Source organism: Diadema antillarum, unplaced genomic scaffold (genome assembly GCF_040938485.1).
Source record: "Diadema antillarum isolate AM-2024a unplaced genomic scaffold, OU_Dant_1.0 seq00000732_RagTag, whole genome shotgun sequence".
In the NCBI taxonomy this organism is placed as follows: Eukaryota; Metazoa; Echinodermata; class Echinoidea; order Diadematoida; family Diadematidae; genus Diadema; species Diadema antillarum.
This window is the reverse complement of record NW_027271633.1, coordinates 524,883-545,061: the sequence shown is the minus strand read 5'-3', so window position 1 is coordinate 545,061 and position 20,179 is coordinate 524,883. Positions and strand designations below refer to the sequence as shown.

Below are 20,179 nucleotides of genomic sequence, written 5' to 3'. Positions count from 1 at the left end.
ACTAGTATTTGATTATTCAACGCTTATTGTGATATTATTCGAAATGATGAATCATTCTCGCGATAGAATTGACAATGAATTGACGCAACTCTGACTTTGAATGCTCACCAACACCCGTTAAAAATGAAAAATGACAATACAAGTGTATCACAATAAGCGTTGAATAGTCAAATAGTAGTCAGCAATTTCATAAACATAACATGTTATTATGTTTTGTGTAATCATACCGTCCCCTCTAGCAAGAGGCAAAACACTCTGTCCCTCGGATAGGATATAAAATGGAGGCCCCGTGTATGAGAGAGTCATAACTCATGCACGTAAAAGATCCCGCTTCATTCATTCATCGCAAAGAGCAGGGTGTTTAACCCGGTGAAGTGGACCCATATCACATGCTTAACTGGACTCCACGGAAGACCAGCTTAGTGTAGCTGAATATGGGCTATTCAGCCATCTTCTCAGATGGACATGAACAAACAAAAGCAAGGGACTTAACGTTTATTCAAATTTTGTATTTAGCGGAATGGAGCATTTTGGAAATACATTGTACATGAGATTAATATCTTATAAGAATTATGTATGGCTATATAATATATATAAACATATATATGTATATATATATATATATATATATATATATATATATATTGCATGAGGTTGAATGCACTATAACAATATAAGCACCGACAAATTCTGAATTTGCCCCGAAGGTCAGTTATATTCAATGAGGCCGCAGGCCGAATTGAATATAAATGCCTGAGGGCAAATTCAGAATTTGGAGGTGCTTTGTACTTGTTATGGTGCAATAAGATGTCATCCACTATGTGTTATATAAAATAGCACACATACCCAGGCAAGTTAAATTGAAGAAAGTACGCAAGCCTGGTTCACTTAAGACTCTACACGTGTCTAACTTGTTAGACATTGTTACACAATACCAGTTTCTTTGAACCTGTGTAGACAAAATCCTTAAGATCCAAATTCAACTATCGAGTCTAGGGTCTAGATCTAGATCTAACAGTGCAAGTAACAATAGGATAGGTTAGGACTAACGTTAGATCTACGAGCGACAGAGCTAGTTAACACTAGAGCTAGAGTAAGACCCTATATAGGTCTATGGATCTAACACGTTAGACGCCCTACTTACTGCACTGCAATGGGTCCAGGACCAGGACTAGATGATGTATTGTAGGATTAGGGATCTACTGGATTTAAACACAAGGCTCGTGTCAGGCATTGTAGGTGCTGACTTTCACTTTTTGTAGCAAGTCACCGTCATTGAAGTCACCATTGCTGGAAATGTGGATGCCGAGATGTCTTGTATTAAAATGTCGTTGTAAAAGTTCATAGCGTAGCGTGATCAAAGAGCGCGTATAGCGTACACCGTATAGGGCCTATACGCTGCCCATTTCCACGGCGCGCTTCCAAGTAGAATGTACGGAGAAAGAGGCACAAATCTTGGGTTGACTTGCTCAATATCCGTCGGATTGATTCCTTTTTCAGAACAGTAGGAGTCCAAATTCGTCGGGCGTATTTGATGACATCCTTTGTTTTCTTTGTGTCCTTATCGTCTAAGATGCTGTTTATATAGATCAGTCTCTGTAAAAGTAGCGAACCTGTTGTTTTCAGTTTCCATGTTTAAATCTACCGCTGAAAGACTAGTCTAGTTTTATATGGAAGCAGGAGCCCGTCAAAAAATGGATATACGTCGCGTAGCAATTCGAAGTACTACGCGACGTAAATAACTACGTCGCGTCGTAATTCGAATTACTACGCGACGTAATTATTTACGTCGCGTAGTAATTCGAATTGCTACGCGACGTAATTCCGAATTACTGCTCAACGACTTAACGTCACGACATAAAATGAATTAGTGTCATGTTGTAATTACCAGTGCTACACAACGTAAATAATTACGTCGCGTCGTAATTCCAATTACGACGCGACGCAAATAATAACGCTGTGTTGTAAATAATTACAACACGACTTAATTCCGAATTACTGCTCAACGACTAACGCAGCGAATTAACGTAGCGACGTTAAATCAACCAATGAAATCGTTCGTTATTTGCTCAGTGATGCATCACGGTGCACGTGCCAAAGGGCTAGACACTCATTTCCTACAGCATGTTTGTCAGTACAGAGTACTTGTTTAGCTGGTATACCTTGAATACATACTGATGCAATGTAGGCCCAATAATTTAGGTAATAAACATTTCATAGGATTGTACTGTCAACGAAATGGCATATAACTCGCTGTATAGCAGGGAGGTGGAAAGGAACTTCCACCACCCTGCTGTATAGTCAGCTGCGGTTTACACCAGCACGCAGTGAGCGGATTGCATGCGCTTCACTACCTGTTTTTCATACGCTATTACGAACGATCCCATTGGTTGATTCAACGTCGTTAAACGAACGATTTAACGTCGTTTAACGAACGATTTCATCGGTTGATTTAACGTCGCTATGTTAATTCGCTGCGTTAGTCGTTGAGCAGTAATTCGGAATTACGTCGCGTTGTATTTACAACACAACGTAATTATTTGCGTCGCGTCGTAATTGGAATTACTACGCGACGTAATTATTTACGTTGCGTAGCATTAGAAATTACAACATGACACTAATTCATTTAATGTCGTGACGTTAAGTCGTTGAGCAGTATGGAGTAATTCGGAATTACGTCGCGTAGCAATTCGAATTACTACACGACGTAAATAATTACGTCGCGTAGTAATTCGAATTACGACGCGGGCTCCTGCTTCCATAGTTTTAGTCCCACACAGATAAGTAGCCGTGCTAGCAATAGCCAGCGAGAATCGAGAAATACGATAATATCGAGTAAAGCATATCGCGGTTGTGGCGCAATCGCGCCGATAACATGCGGGATTTAAGTACTCGATTAAGGTGAGGGAGCAAAAACCGATAGTCACATCGATAGTGGGTTATCGTTTGCAATCGTGATATTTTGCTTGCACTATAACTTTTGTCATGCACTGCCGGCCTGTATCATAAGTATGTATATACACACACACGCACACACACACACACACATATATATATGTATATATATATATATATATATATGTATATATATATATATATATATATATAATAGAGAGAGCGAAAAACAAACAGACAAGCAGACAGAGGGAGATAAAGAAAGAGTCAGTAACAATATCAAGAATTAGAAACATTTAAGATAATGATATTACGGTTTTTTTTCTCTTTTTTTTTGGGGGGGGGGGTTCTCTACTTTCGTATTATCAATATTCTTTCTCTTTATATTAATGTTATGATTAATTATTTATGGAATCATTTAATTATTTTCACATATATTTTTTCTAATTTTGTTTTTATGTATTTATTTTCATTTCATTTCTTAACAGAACCTTCACGTCCCGCTTTGGGCAAAACGTGTCGTGTGCAAAGAGCCATGGGAACGTACCCCGGAAGAAATCGTACGCCTCTACGGGGTCATGAGGAACATGCGCAGTTTTGAAAAGTTTACGCGGAGGATGCGCATGGAGATCTGTCGCTCTGCCAGATACAACCAGTAAGTCAATTTTACCTTCTTTTTTTTAATATGTCTTAATTTTACTGACACTGTTTTCTTCTTTTCTTTTTGTTTACGTAGACAAGATTACTTACAGACCGTTGAGTGTCCAAAACATTTGACATAATTTCCATACGTCTTTCACAGAACACGGTCGCAACGATCAACTCAGTCTTGTATGATTTCTATGAATAAAATAGATAAAAGTTTGAAGTGGTGTAGTTCTATTTTGCAGTGGTTTATTGAGCGAAGTTGGTTTTTAATGAAAGCTCTGCACACTACCAGCGAAACCTCGACCAGCTCACCTTGTCTTTAAATGATCTTTTAACAGTCTTGACAAACAAACGCACCAACTTTTGTTGATTTTATGTCCTCTTTTCACCCCAGATTAAAATGTGGTGTGTGTGTGTGTGTGTGCGCGCGTTTTTGTTTGTTTGTTTGTTTGTTTGTTTGTATTGGGGTTTTGTTCGGACGAGCTTGAAAGGATATTGGTACGAACAATGAGGATAGCTTAAGTGCTGGAGTTTCATTCTAATGACTTTTTTTTTTCAACAGAAGTCAGGTTTCCAAGGATGCACAAACACCCACTAACAGGTGTCTTTGTGCTTTCGCTGAGCAGAGTTTGATACCGCTATCTTTTTGAGCAAGAAGATGCAGTTTCAACTCTAACATTAAAGATTTATTTATTTATTTCCGGCGAAAGAACCTGATGTGGTATCATCATCGAATCCAGTTTTTTTTATAGGTAAATGCGCCAGATTGATAGCCGGACATGTCTAGTCAACCATTTTTCTTTCTTCCTATTTCGTCAATTAATCAGGCCCTATGTCTTGACCACTATGGCTCTCACTTTTTATAAGTGGTCCTAGGGATGGCGAAAAAAATAATTACCATCATAAAGATGTATTTTTTTAGAGATTGGCTCGCCGTTATGCAATGAGAAATGAATCAATTGTCTTCCTATCACCGAGGCAGATCCAGTTTGGCACATACTTCAAACATTTTGAGTGGCAGCATCAACGCTGTTTCAAGGGGAATTAGACTGTCGTGACTTCATCTCTTCAACCTCCATGTAGCTCCATGGTACGAACAATCTATTTATTGGCTCATAAATCTGCCGATTTCATACGATTCAGAGTCGTTCTTTGGTGCCATATTGACTGTAGGGTAGTATCGTGCCTACTGCATGCGGCAGGGAATTGTCTAAATTTGTCGGGCTGTGTTTTAAGGATGCAAACTAAAGCGTGGGTAGGTTCACGAATATTTTCCGAGAGTACTGAAGCCTTTGCGAGGGTGGTGTGACTACGACGATTAGCCGAAACAATTAAAGGATCAAACATGCCGTCAGCAAAACGGTGCTTTCCAAAAAGGATAGAACATCATTTTGATAGGATACTCTTCAGTGTGGAGCTATGTGTTGCCCACAGAGATGGAGGTGGATTTAAGGAAACAAAAATAACCAGTCAGCCCTGAGTGAACAAGCTTGAATAACGTGCTTATCATCTTGTTTAAAAATTCTGCTCTGATGAGAGGGCGGGGGTAAAAAAAAAAAAAAAAAAAACCAAGACACTTCCTGCAAATGTAGGTAGTCATTTACATACAGAATGTCGAATGTTGAGTTCGTAGTTTAGTTGGTCATTTATTTAAATCTATATCTTTAAACAAACACATACACACGCACACTCACACACACGCAAGCAAACAAAGAGTCTCCTGGCTTAATTTACCAGTAAGCTTGAAAATAGCATCATTTTGTACAACTTGCTTCGATTATTTTGCATCTTCTTACAGGGAAATCCCATTCTATCGTCGACATTTTAGCTGTTTATGAAAGCATTTAAATAAAAATATGTGTTATTTTTAGTGTTTTCTCAACCGTCTTATTTTCTGTCTCAATATGGACTGCCTCCTCTCTTCCCTTATGAGGAATGTAAAAAACAAAGACAGACACTATATATAGAGTCAGAAGAAAAGTAGCTTCGATACCTTACCATCATCACGAACAGTGAGCGTGTTAGTGAGTGTACCGAATCTTATAGGTTGAATAGACTCTCATCCGGGGTTGTCATGGAATTAACTCTGTCTGCGGTCAAACGCGCCGTTTCCTCTTTTTTTTTTCTTAAGAGCCATGCTATCACATGCTATCAAGCAAAAGTATTATTTTCTCCTTAAGGTCAATCGTTTGTCCCAGCGGCCTTATGATTACTCAAACCTACGTTCTGTGTACTTTAAAAATCTTTAACGCGTGCAAAATTCCTCATCACTCTCTCAAACCTTGAGTGCCTATTCTCAACATCTTTGAAAAGCACCACACACCCTCGTCATGACGTAAACTATATTGTAGTACACGTCTTTAATTTCCTTCCCAGCAATCACATGCATGTTCACGGTTGTTTTTTTTTTATTTGCTTTACTATTTTCCTTTTAACCTATAGTGTATTGGAGTGTATGTTAGTATCCCATATTAAAACCCTATTAACTTAATCTGACAGTGACGTCAATGCTAAATAGACATTGTATCAATTGATAAAAGAAAGATACCGATATAAAGCACAATGTTAGCGGTAAATTTATTTTCCAGTCTGATCGAGTTCCAATTTGACTGTTCCAGTAAATTCATTTTCATATTTTACCTTGCATTAAGACATTACATACTACAGAGCTTGACACTAACTTCCTTCTTCGGTTGCCTCTTTGGGCCATTAAAATTTACAAACTTGACATTTTGGTGGCCATAAAAGAATGAAGTGGCCCGAAACAAAATGAAATATAAAAAAAAAAAATGAGTCGAGTTTCAGTTGCCCGATTGAGCCACCAATAGATAACCCTTTCGGAAATTTCATAGGCTGATATCAATCTTTAGTAGCCAGGGGCCACCGGGGCCACCGGTAATTAGGTACGTCGTATATTAATTGCCATCATTCTGCTGTTCTGTTTTTAATGTCTGCATGTTTGTCACTAAAAATCTGAATATGGGTTATAAGATAGCTTTTATCTCACCATATCTGCCAAAAAAAGGGACAAATACCATACGTGTTTTAATAGCCGTCCTATACACCCTTTTTATAATCGGTAGAGGGAAAAATCATCTCCCTCAATCTTTTTACTAGTCATTTTCTGTCTTAAAGATGGGCCATCCCTAGAATTTTGCATTCCTTCCCAAATAGCACAGAACATGATATATCCCACCAGAATAACAAGACTATTGTAAAGCTATAACATTTTTGTGATATTTGAAGGTTGTTAGCCGTTAAAATTCAAATAATGCACTAACTGCTCATCGTAACGTATTCTGTGTACGAGACACAGCTGCATATACTAATCCAGTGGTTGTAGTATAATACTTCTACTTCGAACAAAGGATAATGTTAAAGCTGTCAGAAAGGAAGAATTCACTAGCTTCTTTTATTGTGTTATCTATGGCAAATAACAACACACCACTTACATGAACTACAGAAGTGCATCACACAGGTCTGTAAAACTAGACTAGTAGTTCAGATTTGTAATATTTTCGTATTACGAAAAAGATTATTCGAATCTTAACGGTAAATTTAACCTAACAAATAAAGACCCATTTGAGTTCAAAATTTACAGAAGGTTCCCAACAGTGTTTTCTTCAATACTTAATTACTGTAAGTGTTCTCACCAGATTTTCAAGAATTTGCATGATGGAAAAGGGATGGTATGTCTTTAAGATGCCCTTTACGAACTTTCCCTTTCATCTTTAGTGTTCTGACTATAAAGACACACACACACACACACACACACACACTCACACACACACACACACACAGTCACATACTGGGAAAAAAGTGTGCAGACAGAGCAACGAAAATAAAAAGAGTTCTGTACATCAGAAAATATTGTGTCGTAGTGGAACAAAGGAAGCTATATACCAATAGATTATTCTGGCGACTGCAGGTGAAAGAGTTGATATGTAAGAAAACAAAAATATCTAATGATTAATATTCTTTCTATTTTTAATCAGGTGTGGCAAAGGAAGGGTAATCGTGCGGCAGGGCCACATCGGTTACAACTTCTACTTCATCTTCTCCGGCTCCGTGTTCGTCCAGCTCGACGTCGTCGACGAGTCGTCGGGTGTGACGACCACGACCAACGTCAACACTTTGGGAAGGGGTGCCTGCTTTGGGGTAAGAGTCACCAGGGAGTTATACGGACAGCAGGGTGCTTGCTCCAAAGGCAGCCTTCCGAATGCCACACTCTTTCGCTGCTGTTTCTTAGATTTCGCACGAGACATCTCCGACAAAAAAACAAAAAAAATAGACATAAAGTTTTACAAACTTCCATGTATTTCTCTTTTTATTGATGTTGTTGTTGAGGGTTGTTGAGGGTAAGGTGCGAACTTATTTATTGCAACAATTTGCTAATCATCAATTGGCTTCTTCGGGCGAATGAAGCGTCCGTTGCTGGAACGGCCCTTGTAGAGAAGTCAATTGATAATTGGCGTAACGTCGCAACAAGGGAGTTTATGTCCATTTTTTAAATTAGAAAATAATCATATACGATCTTGACGGAGAGAAAATTAATCGTTGTTGATTTATATATTTAATTCACATTCGTTGTACCTGTTGGTATAAAGGGAAAGTTGCAGACCCCTAGGGGTAGGTAGTAATAATATATCCATTTGGACCTTTTTGTTTTTGTTTTCATGAAGCTTACATGCATGTCAGCCTACCACAATATTCCTTTAATAGACCGATGATGAAACAGGAAGAAAAAAAAATGTTCAAAGAAGTTTTCAAAAGCTCCACAAAAGTTTCGAAGTCAAAGTTTCCACACCCCACCCCAGGAGCTGGCTCTGCTTGGGAGCGGGAAACGGACGGCGTCCATTATCTGTCGAGAGACCACGGAGTTCTTCGAGATCGAGAAGGAGACCTTCCTCGAGGTCTGCCCCGACATCTTCGACAACGAACTCGCCGAGAAGATCCAGGTGGCTTCGTGAGTATTGACTAAATGTGACCGTACATCACAAAACAAACAAAAAGTCGCACCCTTGATTTTACATGAGGACTCAAAACATGGTGAAATGGGTCAACTATAAGTCAATCTTGAGTTTTTCATATTTTCTTAAAGAGTTCTTATTCTTCTACATTGTTATTTAGTTTGGGATCATAAAACAAATGGGAAAGTGTGTTTTGCGCAGTTTTTCTACAACTTCTTTTTTGGGGGGAGTAGAATGATCAGGTATGTGTTAGAGGCCCCTTTTCATTTCTTGAAATCCTTTGTACACTCTTCATTTTCAAGTCTAATAACTTTTGAAAGGAAAATGCTACAGCTTTGAAAGCTGGCATTAATCATGAGAAAATTGTGTTAATACAATATGCTCAATTTCAGCTTAATCTGATAATTCCTTCATTGTTGTTGCTCCTGTGGTTGGCATCCTGTGTTTTGCCCCTTTCATCGCACAGCTAGAGCGGCTTGGTGAAAGATTAAGCGCTTGAACAGACCCTGTACTTCAGAGCCTCTTTTCTCAGTTCACACTTTTCCAGAGTGTGTGCTTTCTTTCCAGTATTTAGGAAGGTTAAGGGAGTCCATTTGAATTGAGTTATACATCATTTTAAAGCTTAGGGTATGCTCTTTCAGAATTTGCCCTTATCTAAAAATCCATGTCTGGCGACTTTTTGTGTGGTTTTGTGATGCCGGGTCACATATATAATTTTATATACATAAGAATATGTGTTAAATTCACGTATTGACTCTAATGTAACGAAAAATAAACCGGTAATGCAATATTTCGCCAATCTTTATAGAGTTTATAAAGTTATTTTTTTTTCATTGAGTTGCTCAATAAACATATATATATATATATATATATATATATATATATAACATAAGTTCATCTTTCTTACTGGTATCATATCTACAGACTGACTCCAGGATGACGATAATCATATCAATATACATGTACATGTAGATTGGTTTAAAGAGACGTATATACTTATGTTGATCTACCAAGCTTGCCATATGAAATACGCCACATGATATCTGAACCGAATATATCTTCTTTTCCGTATCGAATCGACTCGGACAGAACAGTTATTGGGTACAGTCATTGCCCGAATACAAAAATACCAAAGCCGCTGACATTTCACAAATCATTTTTGTTTTTCTTCAAGTTTTAACAGAAATAAGGGGGCGGGGAACTAATGGGAACGGGTTTGATTATGACTGGATTATGTGTACTCGGGAATAACTCGCGTTTTTTTTTTCTTCATCATTGTAAAAATAAAGATTTGAATCAAAGGACATCATATCGCTTTTATATTCGTCTATTAGATTAGAGCTTCGTACCATCTAGCATTTCTCAATTGCTATCCGCATGTTTAAACTGAGACTATCAAAGATTAAATTGTTTTAAAAAGATCAACATATATATTTCATTTGGGAGAATCGAATATGCGTAAACACGCAATACTTGAGCTCACACAATTGTGATATTTATATGGTTGCAGGTTAAACTCATTCGTCATGCAAAGGGTTTGAATCCATACTGCTTTACCGATATAGAATGCGCAAGGAATGAATTTGTTGATTGCAATTAGGTAGATCCATGCTAAGTTATGGCTTCGCCAAAATATAACAAAAAAGAAGAATAACACAAGCATACGCTCAAATATATTCTTCAAAGTTAAAATTTAATGATCTCTGCCAAGTGGCAAATATATGAAATGATCCCTTATTAATATTTTCAGAAAAGTCCAATCATGTCTTGTATTTAAGTACACAAAGCACTTTCAACTATTTGCGAAAACAATATGAAACATTATATAGATGATGACTGGCGGGGGAGGGAACATACCGAATGTTCCACCCGAAGGGTTTGAAATGATATTGAGGGAGGTTATAAGTCTCGACACGAAGTCGAGGGACTTATAGCCTCCCGAAATAGCATTTCAAACTCTGAGGGTGGAACGTTTGGTACATGTTCCCGACAACAAAAATCATCATCTGGGTTAGTCAAATACGTCAACGTCAACCACCAAAGATCGTAGAGATTCAGTGTACTGACGCGTAGCTAGCGTAGCCCGACTAGACGCTGTTAACGCAGTGCGCTACAACAGCGACTGGGCTGTGTATAGTTACAGTGTACGATCTTTGCAACCACCAGCATGCATGCATAGCACAACGCACTCGATCGCTCGCCCGCGCAGAGCCAAATTCACTGTGCGCGCGTGGGTGGCCGGTACGCGGTCCTAGGCCTTCTGTCATTTGTTACGTGAAAATGTTCTCCCATGGGAGAACATCACCAAGAATGTTCGCCCATGGGCGAACATAAGGAATGTACCTCCATCACGTGACTCTGTTTAGCCACTCACTAACCGGTATTTGACTAACCCATTTAATATAAACCATTTCATTTTATGATGAATGTTAATTGAAGTCATGTTAGTAATCTCGTTATTGTTGAGGCTCAAAAACTATCCATCTTGCAGAATTTCTCTGCCTAACTTTATTCATAAAACATGACGCCGTATCATATTTCCTAAAAACTTGCTGTGTTTTGAGTCAGATACAAGTCATTTACGTTTGGAAATGTTATCGCTGTTGTCACATTTCTCTGAATATTCAACCTAACCAGAGATCTGAAATTCTTCCGACAATGGCCGGAATCCGATCTCCGCCGACTCTGCTTCGAGTCTCCGATTCAGGAGATCGACTTCGGGAAAGTCGTCGAAAACTGATCCGGGATCATCCGAATACTGTTACGTCGTTCTCAAGGTATTTTTTTTTCCTCGAGTTAATGCTGGCATGTCGATGTAGAGATACGTGTTCGATTTCTACTGTTATTTTGATGAGTTTTTGAGCTTTAGTATACTGTAGCTGGAAGAACGTTTTCAAATACGTCCTGTACTTTATATTACATTTCATCTTTTAGTAGGCATATTCTTTAGGTAATGCATGTAGGCCAAAGCTCATATTGTTCTACGGGGCAACTATAAACTCAGCACATGAAAATCGTTTTTTCTTTGTGGCAGATTACGTGTGCACTTAAAGTAACTGACACTTGTATTCGGGTAACACGTTTTGATAAGAGCAATCGTTATATAAAGCCGCATTGATTCCTTTGTCTTGCTTTCATCCTCACTTGACCAACCTTGTATTCTGCGAAAACAATTGTCACTGAAGTGTGTGCGTGAAGCACTTTCATTGCTAAGTGCTGTTATGAGAGTCTCGTTAAATGTACTTCACGCCTATTCCCGATGTTTTATAATGCTGGAATTTTTCAACTCATTTAGGCCGGACACAAATTTGATATCCTATACATTGTCCGTGAAACAATTCAAAACAAGCAAACAAACAAACAAACAAACAAACAAACAAACAAACCCAGATAATATGCGTAAGAGCTGACATGGAGATTCTTAATTTTGTTCACCTCAATAAACAGAGCAAGCAAAACTTTTGGGATCGCATTATAAATCTATGAAATGACAACGCCTTAAGTTCATCACGTTCGATACAGCAAAATGCCATTTTTTTTTTGCCGAAATCTTAACTTGTTTCCTGTAAATATAGACAGTAACAAAACAATCGTAAAATCAAATGATTACGCAATAACTCGAGAATATTTACATGGTATCTACTAGGTGTTACAAAAAAAAAGAAAACATTTGCCACTTTTCAAATAGCTGAATAGTGTACCATTTTGGTGGAGGTAATTTGAAATGGAAGCATATTTCAGTTTCATTAAATTCAGGATTGATTTTTAAGTTAGGGTTCAGATTTTGCTCTAATTTCAACCCTCTGTACACACCTTAACTTTGCACAGGGGTCAGTTGGTGTGCGTGGGAGTGTATGTTTAACACCCAGACAATGATCTTGAACAATGGCCATGGTCTTAACGCTCTGTTACATATTCACGAGAAATTCCACTATTACATATAGTCCTTTGATTCATCCTGAAATGGAGTGTGTGCAAGCACATGAATGGTTTTGTTAGCATATCCTAACAGAACCATTAAATAAAAAAACACAGAAAAAGCATTCATTTTCTGCGTTGTGATTTAAGGAAATGGATCTCCACAGAACTAATGTATAGAAGCTGCAAAAATAGCCACTAATTCCGCTTGTTTTCTCTCACCCCCGGTACCCCCTTAACTCTGTATTACAATTTCCGTCCTCCACCCACTCTACTCCTTGAAACTCAACGAGATAATAACGTAATTACAAATTCTCTCGAAAGCAAGCGACGATGCGGGTTAGTTACGTATCACTTCTCAGTGAAATGCCCGCAGGTAATTGTTAAGAAAGATACGCGTATCATCAGATACTAGTAGTTCAGAATAGCCTCTCCTGTGCTTAAAGGCTGCAGAATACCTTGCCTCTTTTGTCATCACCCTAATGGAGTCGGATTAGGATCTGAAGCCACAACAATTTAATTCCTTTCTGGATTAAAGGCGCATGTATACAAATGCGCACACGCATCAAAACAGTTCGGCTGTGATCAATTCCAGTACAGAGGAAGCAACATTTCATACACCTCCTTAAAAATGCATTCAAATTACTTCTATGTCTCTTTTTTCACCCTTTTCTTTTGATGGGGGGGGGGGGGGGGGGTAACACAAAACACGGGAATCGAATGCTGCCATTAAAGTACCGTAATTTTCAATATGTTTCATGATTCGAAAATAGGAAAATCTCAAGAGTCGCTATATAGGTTGACCTATCTCACCCATTTATTTTTCAGTGCTCATGTAGAAAAAAATGCGTGCGACTTTTTGTTGGTTTTGTGATGCAGGGTTACATATATTCAGAAGGAGAGTTCCCCAATCCAGAAACAAACTCAGAACTTATCGTCATTTCAAACACTCTATGAATACCTCTAAATATGTTATTCAGTGTCAGAATAGATCTAATAGGCGAGCATTATCTTTGTTCAGAAGTGGTTGTGCCCCTATTGCCCTCGAAACCGAACATTACAAAATTGTCCCATACGATGAAAGATTTTGTATAATTAGTAATACCAGCGATGTAGAAGATAAGTTTCATTGTTTAATGATTTGTTCTGCATATGATGATTTCAAAATCACAATTATTCAGCATTACATCAGAAAGAGATCCTACTTTTCCTAAAATGCCTATTTACCAAAAATTCCTTTATTTAATGTCATCAGATTCACTGTGCTGTCAAGTAGCCAGTTTTACCAACCTTACTTTAACGTACCGTAACAATTTATTATATTCCCACAACTGAATAACTCCTTCATGTATTGCTTAGCCTGCCATATTCTCTCTTTTGTTGTGTTCAATTATTTGTTATTGTCGGTATGTATTACATGATATACTTATATATCTTGTATCACTTTCTATGTTTGATGTTTATCTATTACTCATAGGTCTCTTCAGGCCGGTCCACCATGATGTAAAAGTGAATTTCGGAGATGGAAAACCTTGTTCTCAAATAGTTGCCTTTAACACATGTTAGTCGGAAAGGATATTAAAGCAGTAAATATGCCAAAGGATAAAAAAAGAAAATGTATTCAGGGATTGGTAACATGCTTTATTTTTAACCCGTTGCCCACGGGAACCTGCTCTCTCGTGTATTGAATGCATTGGCCTTCATTATGTCTCGGAGGAAAGGGTTAAAGATGAATTAAGGTAAACGGGGATTATTTCCATATTTCCGCTTCGCAGGGTAAAGTGACCGTGCTCAAAGAATGTGACATCGCTGGAGCCTTAGTGGAACACAGGCGGGATGTGACCGGGCGGAGTACGGGGGATGGTGAGAACAAGACCCTGTCTCTGACCGGTCTCGACGAATCCAGATTAGCGGATGAACTGAGAAATCTCATGGTACCCGAGTGGACCCGCAACGGGCGATGCTTCATGCGAATCGGCCTCATGTCTATCGGGCATGCCACGGTATGTAAGACCCTGTTCACGTGATTCCTGAATGCCGAATTCATTCATGGTTTTGTACACCACTGCCCCCCGAAAAACGCGATATCTGCGCTGTGACTGGAGATACCTTTTCTTTTTAAAATTTATTCATTTATTTATTTTTTTTTATTTTTTTTTTTTTTTTGGGGGGGGGCTGTGGTGTTGGTGGTGGTGGGGGGGGGGGGGGGGGGGGGGGGTTGGCGGCAGACCTTTCTTCGATGTACTTATACCGTCATTCCCAGCTTTGCATAATGTGTAGGGCCTACATTATTTTGTCGATGGTGCGAATATGTGCCGAAATACATTTCAGCAGAAAAAGAAAAGGAATGAGACTGAAATTTTGGTTGCTCCCAGCTTGATGTGTAGGTATTTCGTATTTAGCTACAATAGCTAAACATAGAAATTGGAACTTTTGTTGTTGTTGTTGCTGCTGCTGGTGTTGTTCTGTAATCTAAAACGACAACGTTTGTCAAAATAGCATATGCAAGTGACATGACAGATGCTCGTAACATTTTTAGCTCGTATACCCATTACAATTTTCTCGAATCTGTTTGTTTTAGTGTTATTATCAACGATATCAATGTTCTTTGACACTATGAAATTTGATACCATTACTATTTTATGACTTTTTTTCAATGTGAATGAAGACTTTACTCCCGTGTTTGTCTCATCTTTTCCTTTAACTTTTTAAAGTTAATCATACAATATTATGACATTTCAAACCAAATTCTAATACTGTCAGTGTTGTTTTGAACTTTCATTTCATTAAAAAAAGAATCTTCACCTGAGCTACCATGTTTTACATGTGTGTAAATTGTACCTATAAAGGAAGGAATATAACATTGTGACATTTGCTGCGAAATATGATGTTTTAAAAGGGAAACTAATTCAAAATTCAGTCTGAATTCAAAGCCACAATTTACCATTTGCATGCGATGAAAAAAAAACAGCTTCAGTGCTTCAAAATAGTTCTAAACTGTGAGTTAGGGATAAAAGCAACCAATAGAAAAATTGTTCATCCGTATGAACAGTGTTATTGTTGATTATACAAAATGTGAATAATATTTTGCTTAAAATAATTTCTACAGTAAACTGTTACAGTAATGGTTTATTAAGAAAATTAGTGATAGATCCATATATCTGTGGCTTTATTGCGAAATTTCTACATGGCAGGATGTTTTGTGATACAACTGAACTATTATATGCATCAAGTGTGATAACTCGAACAAATTTCAATCACTGCTCCAATGGTAAACAATGACTTTGAAGGCTGCGTTGCTACAAAAAAAAAAAAAATCAAATGAATGAAAATATGAAGAAAATGAATGATCATGAACTAACGTACTCTTGAGTATATTGTATGAAATGTAAGTAAAAGTAAAGTAGGAAGCTGGTATCAATCAACACTTATCACTTTTACTTCCATAGCCATATCATCTATTAAAACCAATATTGTCAATTTAAATCCACGGACATGTCCCTTTCCGCCCTATAGGACATCCTTCCCATCAAGTTCCGAGATCGGGAACAGTTGAAGAACCTGACACTGGTCAGTCGGGGATGTCGTCTCATGAGGGTTTCAAAGATGAGGGTGGAAAAACTCGCCCCAAGAGAAGTCCTGGAACAATTCAGACTCAAACATGACACCACCATGCCGTGAGTACATCACAAGCAACCGGAGAAAGCTATAATAGTTTGCAGGCACAAACTCTTGTCGGTCGTAAAAGATTTTGCGCCAAGAAAGACTACATCCACCACTGGCACTGTCCCCTAAATTAAATGGAATGTCCCTGACCGCTTCACAAAATCGTACCAAAGATACTAAAATAAATGAAGAAAGAAATGATTACAAATCAGAAATGCAGTTTGGCAAAAAAGAAAAGAAAAGCTGCAGATATTGAGAATGACTTTCTCTATAAACTGCATTTTGGTTGTAAGATTAAAGCTTTTCTCATGGAATTTGAAGGGACTATGTTTGATTGGGTAAAGAAAATATGTGATTTTTTTGAGTGACAAGGACTCGTAGTCTGGCTTTGCGAACCCTTGGACAGAGTTTGAGCTGAAGTATTCCCCTTAGAAATTTGATGGAAGAAAGGATATATATCACTTTTTCAGGTTAGTGAAGAAAAACACCTCATTTCTCCCAGCAAATTTACAGATTTTTTTTTTTATTTTGAATTTTAAAACACGTTTCTTTGGGAAATTATCGACCCACGTGAGCACTATACTGTAGCTGCTGCTCCTTTGTCATTTTTGTTGGGAGCAGCTGACAGCGGAGGGAATAATGAAGGAGATGCTTAGGCACAGACTCCTGTACGACCGACCAGGGTTTGTAACTGCAAACTAGGAAAAGGCTCCCGTTGAACTCTGGATGGGTTTTCTTTCTTCCCTTTTTTTTTTTCACCGCTCCGAGCGATAGTAGAGTTTGATTGTTAGCATAGTCAAATTCAAAGTTCAATCTGTTACGTCTGCTGTTCCTCGATGGATTAATTGTCCCACACTGCAATAATTGAAAGCATGAAGGGGATTCCAGGTACTCTGAAGTAGTTTTTAAATTGGCCCTCAGCATGCTCAGGAAGAAAGAACGGTGAGTCGAAGTCCTCAAGATAATCGGTCTTGCATTGAACAATTACTCGGTAGCAATGAAAAAAAATAATGTTAATTTGTTCGGACAGGTTCTTCATCTTAACATTATGAAACATTTATTTTTGTGTTGTACCGTTTATATTGTTGTTACCATTTATCTTGTCTTTCAACTATTGGTGTCTTCAATTGCGCTAAACACAAATCGTCTGACTACAATGTAAGTCAAGAAAACATGAGAAAGGATGAGAAAGTAAAGGTGTCATGACGCACGCTGATATGTGTTTTTGTGTGTGCAAGTCTAAATGGGTAAATGTAGATGAATGTATTCGGGTGACTGAAGGCATCTTGATACATGTATGTTAACCTATTGAAGCCTATATATCTTATTTTGCTCTATCGCATGTTTCTCTTAGATACCATTCCAAGTATACCCATGACTATCTGTCTTCAATGGGTAAATATGTGCTGAGAATGTTTTCGAAAGGAGAACCAATATCTACTGTCGTATGTCCACAGCAATAAATATGTTTTTTTTTTTCCCCAGTATCACCCTATATAGAACCAAAAAAGAAAGAAAGAAAAAAGAATCCGAATGGATATGGAGTAAACAAGATAATGACTGCTTAGGGGCGAAATCGATCTTTGTATTTCCCACTTGGATTATAACATGAATGATTCACCCCTGCACTCTTCAGGATCCCGTCAAACGAGGAACTCTTTGAACGCTTCCTCGCGGACACCGCGTGGCGCCACTTTCGCTCCTACGCCAACCGGCTCAGTCATGTGACCAGGCTGGTAGACCAATCACCGACCGGGGAATCAGCCGGACTCTCCAGATACCTCGCGACTTCGTCGCTGCAGAAAGAAAAGAGGCAAAGCTTAGCAGAGAAGGAGAGGATGCGAGAAATCATGGAGAAGCACCGGAAAAGGACCCAGGTTCACGAGGAGGAGGAGAATGACGATGAAGAAGAAGTATGTATTAAAGATCACGTCATTTGTCACTGTTTTAGTGAAGGTCCACCTTGTTTTGTTTGAAAGATGGTGGATATAACTAATGTTTGCTATGCAATTCGCGTACCGACGTAGACATCGTACAAGATCTATTGAGATTCCATTTGGAACTATTGAGACCAACCTGATGGATTAGTGGCTATTTGAAAGATTAAGTCGTGAAAGAAAAGAAACCCAAACACTGTCGGCTGAGAACAAGAAGGACCTCATCCCAATTGTTTTGTTTTGTTTTGTTTTTCAAAGGGGAGTATTGAGATATTGATATCATGTTGTTGAGCTCAATGTCCTCCACACCATGGCGTCAATTTTAAATCATTTTCATGTGTATCTCATACGCAATATCACCCTTCTCTTTCTCAGCTGGTGATTTATTTTTTTGAGGGGGTATGTCACTTTTCACCTGCCACTTATTCTGTGACAGTATGATATCTGCAGGATATCGACCTAAATTTAGCGAGATTGCATTTCCTTGCTTGTTTTTTGTTTTGTTTTGTTTTGTTTTGTTTTGTTTTATCAAACTGAAACGTTGTGTTTGATGTGGGCACACACGTCATCTAGCCGTTTTTCATTCAATCTTTCTCAACGTCTCCGTCACCGTCAAATATTGATCGATTTGTTTGTCTGTCTGTTTGTCTGTTATACTAGTGGGTTTTTTCCCCTCATGTTCTTTTCTTTTATTTTAGGAGTCCGAACAAGACCAACACAGGAAGATCTATCTGACGAAACTCAAGAAGGGCACGCTCCCGTCATCTTTCAGTCGAATTGAGGACACGTTCGTGCTCTAGCCGAGTCTCGATTTTGTGGGCGGGACAAAATTACGTCATCATTCTTATTATTATTATTATTACGTCGACCGACTGGCTTGTCACATGGCACCTATATGGTTGAACAGTACTCATGAATATTCATCAACGGGGTGTTGGGACAACTCGGATATTCCTTCGCGAGAAGTCTCGGAAGAGGAGACAGATAATATTACTTACGATTGATTCTTCCCCCTCGTGGGAGGTGGATGTCAGCAAATCAGTGCATAAAGAATTTCCCTTTTGTAGAAAGAGCATTAACTATTCCCATTATCAATGCATGAACTGCGTTGAACTCTGAGAAATTGCAAACAGTACTGAAAGAATATTCCTCACTATATCTTCGTTTTCCCCCTGAATATAGGTTAGCGGCAACGAGTATGTCATATCTTCAGCATGATTTCGCAACAGTCTACTTTTGTATGAAAGGAACGAAAAAAAAAATACTTTCTGATTTCTGAAACTATCGCATAATGGTGTCATTTTGAGATAGCTGAGTTTTTGCAACAAAGTTGTGATTTAGTAATCTGTATGTTCAAATTGTTACCACGTTCCGCGCTTTTATGGAATCAATGTATGTTTTCTTCTCCTTGCGAATTTTGAAACCTCGGGAATCGAGGGTGTGATTTCTGCTCTTTAAGCTATTCAGATTATGTTAACCCATTGAGGATAAATAGATTTTCCTGTGGCACACACTTCTTAAATATAGACACCTATCCAAGTTGTTGGATATAATATAGTTTTCATCGGGTGGTTAACAATGAGTGGCAGCGCCTTGCAGAATGGGGCTCCATATTCTCTGTGCTGTATGTCCGCATTGTTAAACCACTGTGACATATTTTATGTATTGCCTATTTTTTTTTATGTTAAATGTTGTGTATCCGAGGAAATAAAACAGATTACTGTATATATAAACTTATTTCTTTTTCTGTAGAAGCGAGCGTGTGCGTGTGTGTGTGTGTGCGTGCGTGCGTGTGTGTGGGGGTGTGTGCGTGTGCGTGTATCTGTGTGTTTGCATGTTTCATTTGTAAAAAAAAAACAGGAAAGAACTGAAAGAGTTGTTTTTCTGTTGCTAATTCTAATCAACACCTCAACACCTAATAACGTATACAGCGTCCAACGAGTCTTATATATAGGCAGACGACCCTCATGCAAAAACCAATTATTTACGAATAGCAGGAAACGGGGTATATATACTAAGGTTTAATATCAAACAAATAGCATAATACTACATCCAAGTGCATAATGCGTTCATTACAAGATATGAAGGGTTTTGATCACAAAACAATTTAACTCCATCCTTGTCAAAAATTTGTGATATGTTTGA

The 20,179-nt window shown here is 38.3% G+C and overlaps 1 pseudogene; it reads left to right on the top strand.

Annotated features, from left to right (window-relative positions):
- The window catches only part of LOC139738283 (uncharacterized), a 28,166-nt pseudogene extending 9,332 nt beyond the window's left edge, over positions 1-18,834 (top strand).
- Positions 18,835-20,179: the final 1,345 nt, after the last annotated feature.